Source organism: Opisthorchis viverrini (assembly GCF_000715545.1).
Source record: "Opisthorchis viverrini unplaced genomic scaffold opera_v5_35, whole genome shotgun sequence".
NCBI lineage: Eukaryota > Metazoa > Platyhelminthes > Trematoda > Opisthorchiida > Opisthorchiidae > Opisthorchis > Opisthorchis viverrini.
Genome location: NW_008751691.1, coordinates 392,825 through 413,989, shown reverse-complemented (window position 1 = coordinate 413,989; position 21,165 = coordinate 392,825).

Sequence of the window (21,165 nt, the reverse complement as noted above, 5' to 3'; positions counted from 1 at the left end):
TGTTTATGTATGCAGTGCCAGACCGAACTGCGGACACTGATGGACACAATCCAGGCCTGCATCACTCCCGGCTCAATCATCATCTCCAATATGTGGGCATCATACCAAGGAATTGAAACGATAATTGACATGAATAATACTCGTGAACCAGTTAATCATACGGAAAACTTTGTGGATCCAACGACTGCAGCTCTCACACAAACCATCGAATCTCTTTGGCACGTCTACAAGATGCAGAGTAAACGCCAGTGCAGATAATTTTTGTGAGTTCGTTTGGAGGTAAAGGTACCGAAAAACGGACCTTTTGATGCAACTTAATAATGACACGTTCTAATTTCACCCTCTTCAATAAAAACAACGAGTACAAATTTTATATCCTCTTTCCCCTAATCTTTTTTGGGTGGCGGGGTGAATATTTTGGCGGAGCTTATCTGGAAAAGATCATTTCTGCCTCCTACCGGAGTTTCAGCAGATGTTCGTGCCAGACCATATCTTGTTGTGAAAGTTAGAAGTCAGTTTTCGCGCGACGTAGAAAAACGGTGTGTGTGTGTGTGTGTGGATGAACCAACTCATCATTTCGGTCAGGCTTCCTCCATAGAAATTAGTCTTCGCAAGCCTTTCTGATGTACTAGTTGCGTTTGCATCAACATTTGTGATAGGTTTAAGCCCGTTTATGAACAAGCCATGTGAGCTGACGAGATACACTCATTCGCCAATTACTTCGATAGTTACTAAGGGCTCCAAGAAGGTCATAACACGCTTCGGTTGACACGAAATTCTAGCTAATCAAGTGCATTTGGTCGATATATCTCACAAATTATATGATTGCTGGAAACTGGATGGAAGCTGGCTCTTCCCCGCTCCTAATGAGTGGCTGACTGCGACTGCGTCCGAGATCCACCCAACTGGCCGGATACACAGAGAACATCACGCCGGGCTTCAATCAGAAACACTAGAGTATGGCGATTTGACACCTGGCGTTGTCTGCTGGACAAGCCACCAAGACATGTGGCCGGCTTCCAGCACTATGATAGATTGGATTGTTTGAGTCAACCTCATTGCTTTACCTGAATATTTACCCTCACACGTGACCGGGGTAGAATCTGAAATGACAGTCACGGAGATTCCGGGCAGGACAAATCCTTGTACAGGACGACAAACGTGTGAACAATATCTGGGTCAATACAATGCCGCCATTTTCCCCCAGTATGATCGACTGAGTTCACTACTCACAAATGTGGTTCGGTCACGACCAGACCAGAGATATGCTGCGACGGCTGTATTACATTTTAACTAATCCATGACCCACACATTTGAAGCATATCGAGATATCACTGCTAAGTCGTCACTGTCCATCGATTGCGCTCAGTGAACACGAAGGCAGTAACGGGCAGACGTGCCTTTATCAACGATAGTAACCAGTGAATAGTCACTCCGAGCTTTCATGCATACGTGAACAACGAAGGTCAACATTCCCGATCAATATAATCGATTTCCTTTCCAAGTGGACATGACAAAACGAATTGCACGTGGTTCGCAACAAACCCAAAACATACTTTAGCATTTTTCTAATCCGATTAACTTTGAATTGTGATCCGTTTCCATGGCTTCACTGTCATGTGAAAGCAAATCGTTGCTTTTGTCCCTGAGTGGAGTTTTATAATATTCAGCGTTTTCGTCCACGCATGTGCATGTGTGCCTCAAATCAAATTTGAACACTGTCAGTCTTACACAACAACGTTCTCTCTTGAAACACTCAAATCACTCCCGATGAAATATAGTTCCGTGACCCTTGATCATAGCTAACAAACCGGTCGAGGTATCAGAGACCAGGTTGGATCACTTTTCTAGACACGCAAAATGCGCGAGAATAACAAAGAACCCGTGCTCGAAGGTCTACCGTGGAAATGAAGATAATATGACGAAAGATGTAATGTAAAAACTAATTGCTGAGCTGTAATACCCCTTCAGTGACCGGCTGGTGTGGCACTCGAAAGAATCACGAGGGCTGAGATACTATCTAATTGCCCAAACGTAGACAGGAGCAGTCAAGATACTGAGGCTGGGTTCGAACCATGGACCTTCCACTCAGTAAGTTCGCGCCGTAATTACTGAGCTATCTCGAGCTAAGCTGTGGCAGAAACGCCAATATGTGAGTCACAAAGTGGATTAGGTTAAACATGTTTGAATGCCATATTCAAGATTTTTGAAGCTAAATTAACCGGAGAAACCAAGGGAAGAAGTTTGGTTCTATAAAAGTGGATACCGACTTGGGGATGTCAAGAGGTGAGTCACCAGAATGAGTGACATCTGGAAGGGAACTTGGTGCCACAGCGTCCACGGTAGAACGCCATGAAGCTGTTTGCATGTTGTCAGTAGGAAAAAACAGAAGGAACTCTACTTGAAACTTGGCATTCTTGCTCTGGAATACGACAACCTTATAAGCTATTAAAACTAGATTTCTACTTGAGTTAATTGATGGGAAAACAAATTTTTAAGAGTTTGAAACGACTTGGAGGTAGTAGCTTTGGCAAGCTGAAGCGCCGATAATGGTGAAGTTTTCAATAAAGATGTCGTCTTGTCAGCAAAGCTAGGAAGACGAGAAGTGCTGTGCGGGTGCTATATCCTTGTTGGAAACCGTCGGCAGTGCACATCTCACGAAACTCGCGGAGTTTAGAAACCGCGATGCTTCGACCAGTGGTTGAGCACTTCACAGTTTGGCCACCAGTGGCTCACCATCATCAGCTCGGACTTTGACAAACCTTGTCAGAAGGGAGTAAGCGTCGCGGTACTCGGCAACCTGATACACCCATAATGGTGAAGTTGACAATACGCCCACTAATGGCCCAATCGGGGTGAATCAAACAGCTTGCAGTGATACAAATGAAGTCGTTATTGGGTGGGGAGGGAATGAGGCAGAGGTAATCGATATACAGTGAAGGTGACACAACTGAGGCTGAAAGGCAGGCATACTGATTGGTACCTACATAAGGCGGTAACATTCCAATACAAAATGAGTTAGTCCTGGTGCAGAGCCTACATTTGAACGTTGCGTCCGGTACAAGGTGCTCTTTTACTGGATCATGTTTGGTGAACTTCCGTAGCCAGTGAGCCGGTCCGATCATTGGGATGTGTGACCGTCGTTAGCAGGCGCTAAATCAATTTCCCACCATTATTGGATGATTTCCTTGTTTTTTGTTGAAGCCATTAAGTTCTGCCGATATAGTTTGTTCGCTCGCGCAGCCTCCTCTATCTCACAAACTGCACACAGGAATCTTTTCCCATAGTTTAGGACCTAACACCGAATTCGACCACATTTATTCCAACACTGGTGTTATACCGCAGAACAAAATATCGCCTGTCGAGAAGCGATCTCCTAATCCCTACTGATGGCTGCTTGAAATGGCATTAGCCTTGGAATGTTGAAGTGCAAATCTGATCAAGAATGAGTCAAAATCATTTGTTGAATAGTAAACTAAAATGTCATCAGCTGGTGGTTAACCTTACTTCGGAATGCAATTGCCACCGTGTCTTTCCACGGTTCGTGGAAGGGCGGTTGAATACTGATACTCAGTGCTGAAATCCGCCCGCTGGTGTAAGGGGTGTTCATAAAAAGAGTTCCAAACTTTGCTACGTTTCTTACGCCACCCTTTGATTTCTTTTGTAGAACCATGAATATGAGTTTTCCTTGTCGAAACAGAACTTGCCACAATCAGTTTGAAAAAGTTTGGAACCGACTGAGTAGTCATCGTTTCAGAAGAGCTTGGTAAACAATGGGTAGTTTTTTTTTTGGTGGATTGGGGGGGGGGGTTCAAATTAATTCTGATCGGATTTGCTTCGTTACTCTTCCACTTCAGGGTGCTTCAATTGATAAGGGCTTACTGATTGCTTTCCCGTCTACCTTATAACCTGGCCAGCTTGGTGACCTGTTCACTTGGCCTGATGAAGCTTTTGTGTCAAAAGCGAAACGGTGCCCCAGTTAAAAAAAAACTACCGATTGTTTACCTAGCTCTTCTGAGACCAGAGCTTGCCACAGTTGAGCGGAAACTGAGTCATTGCGTGATATGCGATGATACTTGAGTTCATTGCTGATCTCCATCCATGATTATACCGGCTACATCGACAGCATAACATCAAAGTCCACCACGGATGCTTCACTGCCGTACAACCATGATTTATTTGAACTCATTATTTTGGAGAAAAGAATAAAAGTGGATGGAGAAGGGACTTCGCGCTAGCTCATTACAGCCATTCCGGAACGCCTGCGCATCCAGATATTCACTGATTCAATATGGATAGAGCACCACTGACATCTGTTGGCTGCCATATCTTCTCCAACCAGTTGCAGGATGGGGATCAATTAGTCCCCATCCTGGTATGAGAGTGGCACCGACGGCACCCAGACTTTTTGTAATATCTTTCATACCCATTTGTCAAGGTTGGCCACCTCTCTGAACTGTGCACGGAAAAGAGCACTCTCTTCGCTATATGATGGCTCTGCATGCCCAACACATGCCCAAACCAACGCAACTTCTGGTGGTGGAAGTCCCGGTTGCACTATCAAACCATCTTCTGGGTACGGATTCGCCGACACCAACCCACACGAACTCTGCTCTTTAGACAGCGGTTATCGAAGTCCTGAAGACATCTCAGTTCCGCTGTTCGAACGAACAGCCATTTAAAAAAACGGCCCGTACCGTAGCCTCATGATCACATGTTGTTGTATCGTAGGTGGCCGTCTATGGGTTACGCCTGCACTGAGCCTGCCAGACTACGCGATAGGGAGAAGANACTCGGGACACGTCTGTATTGCCAGGACAAAATATGCAGAGCGTCTGCGTAGATATATATGATGACTAAATGGCCAAATATGGTCGCTCACTTGTTCGTTCAGTACAGCCAATGGCGGTGTTCCGGTCGCGAACGATTTCAGCCCCACTACGCTGGTCTTATGTTGCTAAGCCGTGTTTGGTTAGCTCCGCCAACGCACCTGCCTTCTGGACATGTCGTACCGATGGTGACCTTGGGGATGCGTTATTTTCTGCACATGTGCTTCTCTCCATGTCTGGGCGCATCCTGACACGTCACCTAATTTGGCGGTTCTTAAAAAGTGCACAGAAAACCTCATTTGTTCTCGTTCAAAAAAGAATGCAGAACCGACGACACTAGGTTTGCTCAATGGTAAAATTTAGTTCACCCCGAATTCCTGGTTTTGAGGCGTAGGCCTCAAACGATCGTGATATTAGATGCTTCTATTGGAGCTATCACATTCTTATTTTAAAAACTCAACTTCTCATCTTTCTAACATTCGTTTCAGGGATTAGAAGACGTATTTTCTAAAACACCGTATTGATCGCAGAGGTCCATCGCGCCAATAGTTGACGAAATTAAGTGCACCATACCGCCTATTCTGTAAGTGCTTTAGAGCTTTCAAACGAGCGATTCATGGGGGGGGGGGGGTAATGTGAGCAGCTGCCTCGACAAACCATCAAGCACCTGGAATTCCATCCGGTAAGCTCGGCTGCGGTCCTTCGAACCGCCCTTTGAACGTATCTCCGAGTTTTCCGACCTCGACGAGGCGGATGTTGAAAAAAATAGCGCATTTTGCGGGGACGTGAGCTTTTCCGAATTACCCAAGAGAGGTCAAAAGTGTTTTGTAATGAAAAAAAACAAAAGACTTTATTTATTCATGGTCTACGTTTCTAGTCAGGACAAGAGCGTCGGTCTACATTTCTAGTCAGGACAAGAGCGTCATCAAAATGAGAATCGATTTCCACGTGTGACAATGACAATACTAATGAAAATCAATGACTGAACCAACGGTGGGAACGAAAGTGTAATCTCACGACTTTCAGGGGTTATGTGGATAGTCAATTGGCAACACTTTGTTACTTTTGCTGAGATCGTCAAGTACAACGTGTTCCGGGTCAGAGTGAAGTGTCTCTGTAAAGTGGCCATTCCAAATATAAAGACGGTGAATGTTGTCACTAGCTGGTCACTAGCACAAAACGTTCAATACTTCTGGGGATGTTGAATTAGAACAAACACAGTTTAAAAGCGTGGGAACACAGATAAGCAGGGCCTAACGTGGATACCATTCATCCATAAATGAATAAAACTGAAAAAAGGTACCGGGGTCATCAGATTTGTCACCTCTGCAATAAAGGAGAAAAATAGGAGCTCACATCTATTATCACACTGAGGCAACGCCTCGAGACAATCATTGGGTCCTCACTATTGTACAGCCGTTTTTTAAATTCGTAAAAATCAAACCTGCTGAGTAGTTCATTGATTTAAAGGTGACATTAAAGCCACTGTAGAGTGTGGTATTTTATGGTCAACCGCTTTTGCAGTGCACACCTAGTTTTTTGTAAACCTGTCGATCTATTTATCTTCTAGACCTCGATTCAGACTTCCTGTTTTTATGCAAGCAAACGATACACAGTCGTTTGTCTAATCTACGGAGAATCGCTGGTCTGTCGCCTGTTGTAGGCAATGGCCGAAGTATGATAGTAAAACTGAAAAAAGGTACCGGGGTCATCAGATTTGTCACCTCTGTAATAAAGGAGAAAAATAGGAGCTCACATCTATTATCACACTGAGGCAACGCCTCGAGACAATCATTGGGTCCTCACTATTGTACAGCCGTTTTTTAAATTCGTAAAAATCAAACCTGCTGAGTAGTTCATTGATTTAAAGGTGACATTAAAGCCACCGTAGAGTGTGGTATATTATGGTCAACCGCTTTTGCAGTGCACACCTAGTTTTTTGTAAACCTGTCGATCTATTTATCTTCTAGACCTCGATTCAGACTTCCTGTTTTTATGCACGCAAACGGTACACAATCGTTTGTCTAATCTACGGAGAATCGCTGGTCTGTCGCCTGTTGTAGGCAATGGCCGAAGTATGATAGATGAACTATGTACATCGGAATATTCATAACCCGAGTTCGTTCAATTCTGGCTTTATGGCGTCGCGCTGTGAATCTGATCTTGATTACCGCCGAATGCCATCAAAAACTGGCCGTGTGATACCCAGTTTCTATTGGTCAGCATAGTAGCATACACAAGGCAAAGTTAACCAATCAGAGAGGAGATAGCACCAGGTGGATTAATTCAGGAAAGTAGTCGGAAAAGTGCTAGTCTAGCCATTCTGATCACGCTGCCGCTGATCATGACACAGTTCCTCAACTGCACAAAAGTTGACTAGTAATCACAGCTGGGAATGCTAAGATGTATATGCGTAATGACGCTTGTGTGCCACGTGTTAGAAACGCAACCACAGTCAGTTCGTGATTTCGAATTTCCAAAAATCCGCCTACGTAATCCGTGCCCATCGGAAGAAAAGGACCGAATCCTTGGCATCGATCGAAAGCGAGACGACCCCGATAAGATTCTTCTACTGGGGTACATAACTGGCGCAGCTGCTGCGAACGATCTGGACCCGGTGAATATTGATTATCGGCGTGCAGGAAGCATGATATCTGGCACTCTGACGTACGCAATCAACTTGATCAATACGTTGAGGGAACGTTTCAACTCTTCCGAACGGAGGAGGTTGAATCTGCCGGAACCTCCTCTGCCAGAAGGCTACAAGTTGGATTTTTGCTATGTGGAGACTTTTGGAGATAGCTCAGAATCTGTCCGCGCTGTGACTACCTTGATTGAACACGTTCAGTTATCCGGCATTATTGGACCACAGGAAACGTGTAGTGTAGAAGCTTCAATCGCGTCCACCTACAACGTGCCTATGTTGTCCCACTTCTGTGACGATGTACGGTGAGTCTACTGTTCTGTATCAACTCTGGGAAGTATTCAGGCCACGGAAAAAGTTAGTTTCACAAGTTCCCAAAAAAACAAGGTATTACGTCCAACTGAAGTGCGTTCACCATTCTTGGTTAGTAAGCGCCAATTATCATTTTTAGCGGCAGTTCGACAAAGTCTAGCGCAAAAACTGCAGCGTAATATGACCAGATGTGCAAAGCCTCATCCTAGAAAAAGCTACACGTTTTGAAGTGTCACACTAAAAATCGTTTGGTCGGCTATTCAACGTTAAGGCAGGGTTATTAGCAATGGTGGGGCGCATTTAGAGTTTGCCATCACCCATTTTTCCTGCACTAATATACCCATGGGAACCGGTTTCTCGTCCACGCAGCAAGCTAGTGGTAATTTCTCCTACATACCTAGATATGATGAACTATCGAAGGTTTATTTCGTGAGTTCAGCGTGACATTTTCAAAATTCCCAAGCTACTTTTACTCCATTCTGAAACATTTTTATTGTGGCCTGTCTTTTTGTTCTGTGGCTCCCTCCAACTAAGGTGTGCCGGTGTACCTTACATTGTTTCTCGGTGGTGATAATGATGATGAGGAGCTTGATGCTTACTCCACAGTGCCAGTTATCTTTCCAGCCGTGAAGTTGATTCACCCCACAGTGAATAAAAACCGCAGTTTTCCTCAAAAAACCACGTCACTTGTACGTGAACTCTTGTGAATTTACATTTAGGTGTCGGCACATGTACTAAAGGGGACGATCATGTGTACCTTTCCGCCTGAAAATGCGGGCTAAGTAACCAACCCTCGGAACGGATGCATGTCTGGATACACATGTGTGAAAAGTGTAAACAAACCTGTGGATACACGTGACCTGTCGGTGGTTGTTTGTACAATCTTCTTGTCCTGGGGGCAGTTAGGTAGAACAACCAAAAATATCGATATACTTTCACATTGGCGGCTAAATCACGTGATGCATTGTGGGTCATTGCGGGTCATCTGGCAACAAACACGATGATCGATCAGTGAGCCATTAGGAATGCGTCAATTGTATGGCTTTAGGTTTAGGGTGGCACACGAACGGCCGTTGCCTAGTCAGCCTCAGAACACAAACGACGAGAGTCTAACAACCTTCCCTTCAACAGCCCATCGTTTGACGAGAATTATGAAATGTTTTCAGGCTTCCTGTAAAATTTCGTCTAATTACAGCGTGGTACTAATTAATAGTATCGAAAATTCTCAACAGACTGGTGACTTTTGTCGAATGTCTCGATTCTTTTAAGTTCCTTTCATGACCATACCGTATTTTGATCCAATATACTTCAGAAGGCGTGCACAACTAGGGGACGTCATCAGGGCTCCGCACTCTCGTAGCAACAAGCAATGTGTACAACAGCAAAATCCTGAACAAAAAGTAATCTTTGGGGTATCTTGGTCTCACTGTACCATAACTGGAGACTTCAAAGTCGAACTGAAGGATCTTCGACTTCGTAGGAAAGCTTACTTATGTCTCTCATCTAAAGGAACGTTGGCTGTCTTGTCAGCGGGCCGGGTCTACGGAAGGAGGTAAGAATATCATAGCTAAGTCAGTTTCACCTGGTCTCATACAAATTCTGAGAAAACTATTAAACTATACCGCTTTCCTACACGGAAATCACAGGATATGTGGCAACCAGTCCATTGAAATGGTGTCTGTTATAGCCTGTATCTCATAAATCTTGCTTGACTATCCAGTACCTTTTTCGGCGATCACGAGAGTTGCGTGGAAATTTGAAAATAGCATCGCGAAAATTCATCTTCTACGCCACTAGCTCCACAAAGTTTCATTTACATTTCCTGACTGTGAAGAACATCTCTTAAGACACAAGCCCATTAGATGTCTGGGGTTCGTAGTTTACTATTCAATGGGCTTTTCGCGGGCAGCAGTCGGTAGATTGGCGCGACTTAATGAGTACCACTCATGACCCTACTAGTACACTGTTGATGATGGCCGTAACACAATTCAGAAGGTACATGCACTAATAACAGTCTTTACTGTGGTTGACAGTAGCTTACAGAAGCGATTTGCCGCGTGTATAAAATAAAGGCAATATAAAATGTGGAGCAAGTCAAAAGGGAACTTGTCGTATGTGAGAGTCCCTTGGTGAAAGTCCGGTCGGCGGGAACGTGTTTTCTTCACAGTATAGCTGCTACATCCGTCCCATAATTGTCCATGGACTTTGAGTGTTTGGCTGACTCCTTGCTTCCTGCGCGCGCTAGCCTGTGTGTGTTGACTGTATTCGGTTTCCCTTATATGTAGGTCCGTTTGAATGTATGTGGGCGCGTCAGCACGTGAGTAGTTGCTACACTCACTAGGCTGTGCAGACAATCGATGTCCGATGAGTCAGCTTAATGTGACGTGGTTTGTGAGTATGAAAAAAAAAAAGACAAGCCTCGTGATCCAGTGAGCGATTGTGGGCTGAACAGTCAAGTATGTGGGTGACCGGGTGGCTACAACTCCCATCAACTCCTTTTACTTTGATGGTCTTTTTAAAAGACTAATTACCAACTTTAAAAGCCGTGATTTTAACCTTCTCTCATGCTGATCACAATGAAAAGGTTGCTTTTACACTCCCATTTATATCCAACGCCCGTCGCCAGTGGCATTACCAGGCCATTCAAAGCATTTCACAGTCCTCAACTTCTGAACTTGTTGCTTCGATTTACACAGAATGGAAGTCGATTAAATTCAGAACGTGTTGCTACCGGAAGAAAACATCTGTCTTAGTTTGGTTCTCAGTTGTTTTCGGGGGGTGCGAACATTAGCTCAGGTGATTCGTTTTATTGGTTCATCGGTTCGAGAAAATCGTTTCGTAAGCTGAAGTTGAGATAACGGAATTTTTTTATGGCACACTGTACTGCCCTCGGAGCGAAACAAAAGAGCACCAGTGGGCAACATCCTGCATTACAAAAAGACTGACACACGTGAGGGTAAAGGAGCTCGAAACCAGGCGGTCATGTTAAGGGAACACGTCAGCTGCTTTGGGGACTCGTCCAATCACAAGCAAATACGATACACGTATTGACTAACTGATCGATCGGTAGACGATCCCAAGGTATTCATGATGTGAACTTTGCTTGGACTGGGAAAGGAATGGACCAAATTCAAAATTTCATGTAGTGTCTGCAGTGTAACCCATTAGCCTTCGCCATTGGAGACCGCGTGCTTGACAAAGCCTGCTTAAGGTGTGCCTCGATGATGGGAAAACTCCATTATACTTCAAGCTCTGGGGGAAATACCCGACCATATAATGGTGGAAGATTTTTATTGTGTTGATTGTGGTCTTCACGTGATTCACGCTCATTGAAAGTGATCCGCGCTGTCTTGGATTTTGTCCAACCAAGTGTGTTAGTTCTGTCTGCCTGGTGTGGACGGACGATTGGGTGACTAAAACCCTGTAATTTCCCACAGAATTGTCCAATGTCACTTTCGAAATTTCTAGTGCAAGTGTATGAGCACAAACATAAAGTTCGTAATCCCGCGAAAAGCCCGCCCCTCCCTCGTTCGACCTTAAATCGTGATCAACCTCGTAACCTCGCTTGACCTGACGAAGCTTTTGCGTCAAAAGCAAAACGTTGCCCAGCAACAAATCTGCCAATGGTTTTCTCAATCTTTTCCCAATCTCTCCCTAGAATTTTTGGACCAGGTAGAAGAAATTCACACACACTTTTTTTTAACGTAAACAACCCCTGTTCTGGACCGGTTTTTGTGGTCATTCAAGGTGATATCTCTCCCATCATCATTTATGGATGAAACTTCAAAACCCAGGTTGACTCGTCCGAGGGAAACTTTGGTTGTCAGGGTGGGAACAAGTGTGGTCCATGACCATAACCGATTGTGAATTGACCGCTTAGTGGTAATATCGCCGTGCCCACAGTCTGAATATGAAGTCTAGACATAGCTTCGACAAACACACTTATTTCCAGGAAAGAATATCATCTATGCAACCGTATATACGAGTAGTGTTATGCTTATCAAATCCAGAATGCGGATCACCCGGTTTATGTCCGAGGCCTCGCTAGTTCAGTCGTATTCAAACATCCCTGGACTTGACACAGCCCGAGGGCAACCATGTATTGATGAAGTCACCTCGATTGTTAACGAAACGTTTGCATGCTAGCTTCCAAGCTCGGTCACGTGATAAGGCGCCAACCAATAGACGGACCCGACCTACAGATATTCCAGTACATTTCCTGAAATGGGTTGTATTTGACAGTAGGGCACCAGAATATCAACGAGGTATGGTCTCGCTACAGGTAATACTATCAAACACCTCTTGTAAACAGAAGCTCACCTCTTGAGAGCAACAAGCTCGAAGAACTCAAGGACCAGTAGGTACTACGCTTGAACTCAGTTCTATCAATGCGATATGTTATGCCTTTGTCCAAGTAACGCCACAGTATGGCATCAAACTCAGGGTTGTGTTCCGTTAATCAGGTTAAATCTAGAGATAAGAAGAAACGGCCTGAATTATCCATGTAACCAACTGGTTCGCTTGATATGGTGCCGTGCACGACGGTTTTCTAAACCGTAAATAAATAAATAAATAAACAACTAAAGTCGTGAATAAAAAACCGACGCCTTGAAATTCGTAAGTTCGTCAAAGCAGCATCTCTGAGTTTTGGAGAGAAAACATCAGGTTATGTTAGACATATGCAACGGAAAGTGATGACTATTCAGCACGTTCCTTCTGAATAGCCATCGACCCCCTCCTACCCCATGAGAGCCTGATGATTTAATCAAACAAGCCGGAAATTTGTACTTTATTAATGTTTAGCGGCTGTGCAAACCAGTCGATAGCCGTACATTTCTGTGATCAATAGGAAAGTGTCACGTGACTGAGCTCTCTGCGTCCAACGAACAAAACCTCTTGTGGCCAAGTCTCTCGAAGTCTACCCACATTTGGTATGCTGAAATTATTAAATTTAAAGTTCAGCTGTTTACACTCCAGTTTCAAAAGGCAAAGCTCAAGGTCTGACTTTAGCCTTTATTAAAATCGGTATCGGTTTACTCTTCATTGGATATGCAGTTTCATGATAGTAGAATCATTTTAAACAAACCGTTCTTTGCAATAGGTCACTTAATGAATACTCTAATGACGGCATTGTGTTAATTGTGGCAACGGGCTCAAAAACCGAGCCGTTTTACAGGCGTCTGAAACAAGCCGCGCTGGAATATGTCCATCAGTCTTTTGAAAGTCAGTCTTTTTTCCTCCGTCTGTCGAAAAAATCTTGCGAAATCTGGGGTGAAGAGAATCTGGTGGGTGTTTTGCTACTGATACCATGAAGAGTAGATTTCGGGGGGACCAGATGTGGAAAAGATTAGAATTTCTGTACGGTTGTCTGAGACAAAAAACAGATTGTTTTGATGAAGATGTTGTTCTTTAGGCGAAGAAAATCTGTGTTAAAAAGCCGGTAATGTACATTTTACGAAGCCGTAGGAAGCTGCGAGCATACAACCTCCCGGTTCGTAGTTAAATACGAAATCTTCGGGTCACGAGCGGCAGATCAGCTCGCAACTAGTCAGGATGTAGCGCCGCTCCTCTTCAGTCACGGGAACCACATCATGCCGTCACAGGCTGACTGGTTCCTCGAGGAAGCTTTACTCATCGAATGAGCTTATTTTCCCTGAAACAGACAGACAAGAGAGGCTAAAATGGTCAACCTCAGGGGAATGGAAGTAGCAAAGTCTGGTTCGGCTCAAAGATTCTTTGTTAATTTTAATTTCTATCAACTATAGAGTTTTGCTTAGTTTGAATCTGGGAACTGTCTACGAATAATATGGCTTAGCGGTTTCTACGAGCAGTGTGGAAACTCATAAACTTATCCAATAGTGGTTTTGAAAGAAATTCAAGCGGGCCAAAAAACCGGTTGGTCCAAAACGAGGTCGACTGTGAAAGGGCTTCAGTGACCCTGGACACTTCAACTGGTGTTCCTCAGGAGTGTGAAGAACGTTATGCACTTTTTAAATCCCACAAGACATGTGAAATGAAACAAGTGTCTTGCTTTAGTCAGGTTCAGAAGTTGATTTTTACTGAAATACTCACCAAAGGAGAAGGGTGACTTGGCGGACCAGACAGGAACTAGGATGCCGGGGAGTACACATCTATTCTGGATAAATCCCTCTCACGTTCACGACTAAGTGTTTACACTCCGAATATTGATTATTCTGACGAAATCGTCGCTCTTGGAGATGGATTCAAGCATCTGATTCCCGAATATTGATTATTCTGACGAAATCGTAGCTCTTGGAGATGGATTCAAGCATCTGATTTCGAATTCTAGTACCATTTAACTTGTTTAAGGAAGGTTTTGTGGATCACGGGAGATCAGAGCAATCAATTTGTAAAAAGATATCGATATGGTCGATAGTATCAGCAAATATGTTTTATCTTTGTCCTCTGATTGGCCTTTCCCTACCTACTGTTTACAGGGAAGCTTCTCACTTAGTGAGTGTTATTCTGGCTATATTGATGGCTCAGTTCCCCATATTTGAATCAAATTATCAACAGCTTCGTGAAAATATCGCCGTTGTCCGATCTCCTTACTTGGTTGAGAGGAAGCTGTTGGTAAAAATGACTTACACAAATACACAGCTGGCAAAAATGTGTTTGGTGCACAGTAGACGAATCGATCGAGTTCAGATACATGACCAATCAGCAATTTACAAAAAGGATTCACGTGACCTTGCATGAACTGCGCCAGTTTGCCAGACACTAAGTTGTCGAACTGAACGGTTAAGGACGCATCCGAACTAGTAGTATCTCCGGATTTTTCTTCAAGCAACCAGTCATGGATAACTATTTATCAGATATCTTCTGTTGCACAGCCACTAAAGTGGGATTCAGTAATACAGCCATTCGGGGGAGTGGTCAGCTGGTCAACTCCTTTCAATTTTGTTTGAGCTGTGATAGTTTGACGTTAGTTCAAGATCCGACCTCTTAACCAGATTGTTCCCATATTGAACCCTATAGCCTACGGGGGAAGTCTTTCGGTCGACCTCAGCCGGTGTTTATTCGCACGCGCCCTCAACCTTACGATATAGCGGCGGCAGTACTCACTTTACTGGAACATTATCACTGGGACAAAGTTGCCTACCTGACAACGCAAGACAAGGACTATGCATTCACCGCCGAAGTGATTCGGAACACACTGATCAAACACGGTATTGAGATACTCTACACCGCCTCATTTCCTCATCCTCAGCTCTACGGGCTACTCAGAAATCATTTCCGTCCAATTGTCGAGGAGTCCTATCGAAAAGCTCGTATCTACATTGTGATCGGAGAGAGCCACGATTCGTTTAGCCTATTGGAAACTCTACGTGAAGCGGATCTACTCAAATCCGGTATGCATCGTTCTTCTCTTCTTCTTTTGTTTCGCTTTGTTTTCCTTGTTGATGCATATTTGTTTTGAAACACCTCATTATAATGACACCGCGAACCGACGTAGTTGAAGGCTTTCAAACTCATTAGTGGAACTTGGTTGCCCGTAACGGGGAACAGTAATAGTTTCTCAGAACGGCGCCTTCATACAGTCGCTTCCGTTCCGGTGGGCGTGGGCTCCGATGACCAACGAACGACCCACGACGCATCAAGATGAGGTGAAACCCAAAGGCCATACGGGAAAGTATGACAGTAACATAGATTAGTGACCAAATTTATGAGTTCATCTACTCACACTTGGTTGGAAAACAAATTGAACAGGAAATCAATTTGCTTGTGCCTCCCTTAATTTAGACAGTTCACTCAAATTCGTTTAAAATAAGTGTTGAAGCCATTTGCCATTGACTTGTGACATATGTGAAGTCTCCTGACAGTTCTCCTTCCCCCCCCCAGTCAGAATTCACGTAGTACCTGCTCACATAACGGGAGCACCCCCTAGTGACGGTAAAATTATGCCATATCCTGCGAGTTATTCCCCTAAGTAGGCTACTGATCGCGTAATGATGTTGAGTCTGGGTCTTCCTAGAGGTCTTTAACGTTTTCACTACCTTGATTTCTAACGTGAGTAAAGCAGACTCACAACGCCAGTCTTTCATTATGACTGATGGGGAGATTGGATTATTGACCTTCGAGATTTTGTTCTGTCAGTGAAGCCAATCTAAACTGAAAGGTCAAAAGGAACTTTACAATTGTTTCGTCCTTATTGGTAATCATCACCAGCGCGCACCTCACAGCTTCAAACCCGCAGCATCCCGGCCCGTGATCGAACACTTATTAGTGTACTGTCGATGTTCGCCATAATACAAGTCAGAAGGTGTGTGCACTAATAAAAGTTTTTAGTATGGTTGACAGTGGTGGGCTGCAACACGTATAAAGATAAATGCAATGTAAAATAGAAGCAAGCCAAAAAAGGAACTTATCGTCTGTGAGAGTTCCTTGGTGAAAGTCCGGACGGCGGGAACGTGTTTTCTCCGCAGTTTGGCTGCTACACGTGTTCCACAGTTGTCCGTGGACCTATAGAGAGTGGTTGACTTTCTGCTCCCTGTGAGCGCGCGAGTCTGTGTGTGCTGACTGTGTTCGGTTTCCTTATATGTAGGCCCGTTTACGTATACGCGGGTGTCAGCACATGAGTAGTTGCTACGCTCACTAGACGGTGCAGACAGTCGATGTCCGACGTGTCACCTTGATGTGACGTGGTTTCTGAGTTTGAAAAAAAGACAAGCCTCGTGATCCAGTGAGCGTCTGTGTGCTGAACAGTCAAGTATGCGGGTGCTGAGTGCTACACACAAGAGTGTGACTAGCTTTCATTTGGACAGTACGGGCCAACTTCTTCACTATGAATATGCAACGGACAATTCAGTGTCTTCATTCCTTACAAAAATTTGCTTCTGGAAAGGAAGGCCTCCACTGAGGAGTTATTTATTAGAAAATGCCAACTGAACAGTTACAGACTATTGAACAGGTAAGCAAAACTCTCATATGCATCTCGTTTACAAAAACTGAATATACATCCTCTCTTTGAACGCGTATGTCTCAACTTTTCTGGATATTTATTGACTGTTGCTCAAATCCAAACAAATGCTACAAAGCGACTCCACAAATTCCATAATAGATCTCACTTTTCAAGAGACGCACAGCGGATTTACGAGAAAACATGCTACTCGCCTGCCTCTCCCATCAGTAGTATCACCATTACACCAGTAGTTTCGTCATGGAGTCGTGTGATATATCAGACAGCCGCCTGAGTTGTTCGAACAATCTTGGCCGTTTGTGCAACTTCAATTCACACGCCATGAAGTGAACGATTTGGGTTATCGCGCACCATTACATATGCCCGGACAAGTGTGAAATCAACGCAGGTGGTTGCAAAATCTACCTCTCATCTTTGAAGTACATTTATTCTAAATACAGAAGCCAGATAGACAATGAAGGACAATTTGCTGAGAAGAGTCTGGTGGTTTCACTGAACAACATTCGATCCTTTGGCCAGTGAAAGTACGGTGTTTCTAGGCTTCTATCTTCCGCTAATTCATGCTCCTTAGTTTCTGGGTGATATGCAGTTTATTTGTATTTTAGGTGATTATTTTGTACTCGGAATCGATAAAAGAACCTACGATCCGGTTGCTTTACACGTTTCGGATGAAATGAATTTGAAAGGTTCGTGTTTGCATACCGATCCGAACTGTCACAAAGCCTACATGCTTCTGACTCACACACCCCCAAGAACCGACGTTTGCTCCGCACTACATGAATACAATATGTGTTATCTGAAAAAGGCCCCCTTTCGCTTCAACCTCTCTTCTGGTAAGTCAGTCAGCCCGTCAGTTTTTTTCTTTCAGTATGGGTCGTAACGCAGGTTCCGTAATGAGACTGGATTTCTATTGATTAAAGTACAGTGATGTCTTTTCAAACGGACAACACATGGAATCCAAGCCGCTAAAAATCAATACTCAGTATGAACGCAGTTCTGAGCTCCTGTAAACGGTCTATTCAACATGCGCACATTTCCTAACAAGAAATTGCTTAATCCCTGGTGAGCGTATACTCATCTGATCTCTTCTGCGGTTTGGAACCAGGCGAGAACAAAGGTGGGGTGTCAAAACATTAAATTAGCCACGTGTGTCAGCTCCCCAAAATGTCATTTTTTCGGCACTGGTTGAATGAAACCAATCGTTTTGAATGTTTTTCCCCAGTACTATGTGTTCAAGTCTTGACATTTATAAATAGTTTGTGAGGACAATTGGATTCTAGGTTTATACGATCAATTCATCCCTTCGATCAGTTCTGATGTCTTTCGCAAATTAAATGAATTTTTAAATATTTTTGAGATGAAATTGGCTTGGGAAATAAAACTGTCTGCTTCGGAAGGGCTTGGTGAATGAGAAATACACTCATTTGCAAATCAATTTGGTTTTCACGAGACACTCAACTGAATCTTTCGTTTATGATATTCTACAACTGAATGTGCTGCACACAGACCGTCTCATGCTTCAGTCTCTCGTGAAAACCAAATTGATTTGCAAATGAGTGTATTTCTCGAAAACAGTCAGATTTGGGTTCAAGTAGAACATACGGTTAACGGAAGCTCGGGGACTTCGGCTACCTGATGAGCCCGAAGTGGAAGGGCGAAACCGGTCGTGGGCTGTCGAAGCGTTTTCAGCAACCTTGTGAGTAGTTTCCTTTATCAAGTTATATTATGTGGAAACTTTGGGCTTTTGACATTCGTCGGGCCAAGTGAGTAGGTTGCCAAGTTAGACAGGTTTTGAGGAAGACAGTGGACCAATCAGCAAGACATTAGGGAATGGATTGGAAACGCTGTTACCCCTTATAAAGTGGGATATTCGAAGTTATTCGAAGGGCTATAAACATGGGTAGTGTAAGGGTGACGTTCCAGAAGGGAGACACTCCACTTGATCGGTCGCCTGCCGGCGAACAGTACCAGGGATTGTGTCTACAAACTTTAATGTGACTAATGCACTAGGGTCCCCATAGAACAGCAAGCCGGCGAAATTCGCACTAGAATCGGTGAATACAAGAGAAAAATAAACAGGCCGCGGAGAGACGCGGATGAATTTCGGGCGTTACTGAAAGACACTGCAATAGCGGGACGGGCACAAACTAGATTTAGAGAATGTTGAAGCCTTGAGGTGGGATAACAGTTCACGTGACTGGGGCGGATGTCCAAGAGGACAGGAATATCCAAGGATTCCACAGTGAACAGAATAGAAGGCGTAGAACTGGCAACCATAGGCAGAACCGTTTTAGGTAAGTTTATCAACACGTGATAGTGTGCGGTTATCAGAACGAGGAGTCATCAACAGAAGTGACCTTGAGCTGGAATGCGTAAACCAAATCGGCGAAATCCTCACGCAATGTTACTCGCTTTCACACTTACAAACCGTACCGGTGGAACCCAAGGTGAATCATCAACTGAGGTGCCGTAAAACGGAAGATCAAGGACCCAAATCCGATCAAAAATGAGTTGAAAATTCAGCACACCAACCACAAGATTTTGACAAGCGCACCAATTGACGAGACCCTTTTAGCTGGCAGTGAACGCTGATCAAATGTGCTATTCGGTTCTCCCTGCTGTCACGTGACCTGATGAGGCCTTTGTGTCAATAGCCAAACGTAGCCCAGCTACATGACTATCGATTGTATACCGAGCCCTTATGAAATTATGATTTAACAGCCGGTTCCAAACTTTTTCCAACCGAAACCACCTGTTCGTTTGAAGTATCTTCCGGCTGCATGGACCACCAGTGGCTATCACGGATGCATGGTTGAAAGAGTACCAGGATCCGTGACACCTTTACACTGGCGTGTCATTTGGCAATCGGCCTGATAGGTTGAACCCGTACTAATCGTTTTCTAATGAGCTGTTTCGCGCGAAGTGCTGCTTAGTTGGGCTATTAAGAACTTACCAGTGGTCTCTCACTGTTATGGGCTGTTCTGATACGCGTAGCCCTCGAAACTGGATCAAAATTTGTGTAGTCTGCATACGCATTATGGTTATAACTCACTTCCGTATCGATTAGCTATGGATCATGTGCCCCAAAGCTGACATTTTTTCCGATGAAGGTTCAAACACCTAGACAATTGAAAGGTCGCATCAAAAGCATCTGAAACGTACTACGAAAAGCAGGATGATTGCTTGAGTTCACTTCGAGAACCCGGGGCACGAGAAATGATTGGGTGGTCTTATCAAGTTATGTGACCAAACCATGCGGAGCTGATCCAATGGTAAGCATACCACTTGGGTCAAGCATTCTCAAGCACACAGTTAAGGTCAATGAATTCGGCCTATAACGGTCTTTGCGGTGTTAGACAGCGTACACATCACAATTGATCAGGTGAGTGACAAATTTTTCGTCACCAAACCAAACAGCTAAATTTTCGAGACGGTTCTCAGAAAGTTGAGTGTAAGGGATCAACTCACTACAGCTTATCAGCACAGTGAGCAGTCTATGAAGCGAACTCATGCTAACCGTCCCCGGTTTTAAGGTTCAACTGTAGGAACCATGACAACAGCACATTGGGGACCCATGAGCAGGTGGTTCGAAAGAAAGCAGGCGATTGCACCGTAACGATTTACAGAAAAAATAGAAAGAAAGGGATTCCAGAAATACGAACATATCAAAGGATGGAACGCTGTTCATCGGCATTACTTGTACCTACTTTAATTTCTGATAGAATATTATGGTTGATTAATGAGAAATCGATAAATCGTTGGTCGGTCCACCGCGCTTTTCCATCAATCTCCATCACCACGAAGACCAGATGCGAAGTAGTTTACGGCGGTTGCATTAAAATTTGAAAATTAGACGGAGAAATTGTCAAAAATTCCTTGGTGAAAATGAAATTAACCCACCATCTAACTAACCCCCCAAAGTATATTGCGGTACTCGAATAGTCATGTGGAAATGACCTATCCATTTTAAAAGTACTTCCTGCTTGTTTGACCAATCACGTCACGTGGTCTCCAGGTACAGTGTACGGTAAAACATGTTGATTGTTTATCGTTATGTGAAAACAATCCAATCACAAATGCGAATTTTGGAGGCTCTGAAAATTGATAACAACAATCTAGAGATATTGATAAAAAATCTGTGAAAAGAATGGGTGCAACAGACAAAAACAAGATGTTTATCATCTGATAGTGAAAACGTTCAACACAACTCAAGTTGGTGACTTTGAGTGGACAACTTCACCACCGAAAAGCCGCACCTAACCTCGAAGTATGTAAACAGATGAACTGTCTAGTAGGATTCTCTCTTGATAGGGATAAGGTTTCTTTGCCTATTGAACAAGTCCACGTTATGGGTGATGGAAAACTCTTCGGCGAAGTATATCCACATTCTGGTTGTCGACTTAGCGAAAGGTGTTAACCAGAAGGCGTTTCCGAATTCT